Source organism: Gavialis gangeticus, unplaced genomic scaffold, assembly GCF_001723915.1.
Source record: "Gavialis gangeticus isolate Ggan-Ray unplaced genomic scaffold, GavGan_comp1, whole genome shotgun sequence".
NCBI classification, from domain to species: Eukaryota; Metazoa; Chordata; order Crocodylia; family Gavialidae; genus Gavialis; species Gavialis gangeticus.
The window spans coordinates 104,826,075-104,827,388 of NW_017729031.1; positions in this window are offsets into that span (position 1 = coordinate 104,826,075).

Genomic DNA, 1,314 nt, shown 5'->3' on the forward strand with positions numbered 1-1,314 from the left:
ATACTGGTACACTGAACCACCCCCTTCCCCACATGGCAGAATTAGAAAAACATAGAGAATGGTATCTTTCAGGCTAGGGACAGGCTTTACACATAAACCGGTATAAGTTCAAATCTATAACAGCCAAAGTTCAGTGCACATAAACCACTTTCAAAATGGGCAAAACCAGTTTAAGGTAAACCTGGATGGATTCAGTATCAGACTTAACTGATTTAGGTTAAACTGGTTTACTGAACTTCCGTCCCAGACCCCCTCCACATTCAAGTTAACTCACAGTCCCCCAGCATCCCATGATGTTTTGCATCTCCCTGGCAGAGTCCCCCAGCATCCCAGAACGCTTCTTCACAAAGCCCCTCTAGCCAGTTAGTCTTGGCCCAAGCAGTCTGCTCTAGCCAAGCAAGGAGATGCGCTCTAGTGCCCCTTCAGCTTCTGGCCTGGGCCACTACAGGCATACAGCTGCATTTCCAGAATCAAAAGTAAATGTCTGTTCACTTGCTTATTGGTTCAATCTATACAGCTTAGACTAACCTGCGAAGATTAAATCAATTCAGCCTTGAGCTTTATAACTGTCTGTACTTATCCTCAAAGGCTAAGACAGACTGTGCCTTCACCAGAAGCTAACTGACAGAAAACCCTGCCCTTCTTATAAAAGCTGGCACAGTAGGCAACGTGGGGATCTCACTTGATTCTGGCTGTGAACCTTTGAAAACTCTCCTCTCTGATTATTTAAGTCGGCTTGTGACTCGTAGATTTAATCCTTCAGCCATAAAGAATCTAAATTTTTTTTCCAGTTTATTTTCAAAATAAGTCAAAAAAATTAAAGAGTTCAGGTAATCTTGGAAGCTATCCACACTGAAAGAAACAAGGCTTTTTAAGAGCAGCAGCGATCATCAGTAAATCAAAAAAAGGCTGAAAAGTGTATAAAAGATAATACTCTAAGTGGGATCTGAAACACAACCTACAAGAAGGATAAGCCAAAGTAATGTTAGGATTTAGTCACAGAAGTGTGATTAGACAAAACCTGCAAGTTGTTATGATATTTCTTATAACAGCAAAGATCAGAAACAGCTTTAAAACTCCACAAATATACAACAGTGGCATATTAACCAGTCTAAGTATTACCAGCTTTTTATGAAAATCCATTCAAGCAGCATATGCATTATTCAAGTACAGTAAAACCCTGTTATCCAGCATTTTACTAATTGGCATTTCAATTAACTGGAATTTCCAACCGGCTGGATGCTGGGAGGGTGGGGTGGGGGGTAAGAAAAGCACAGCCCTGGTGCTGGGCCAATGGCTGGGCTTTCCCAGCCC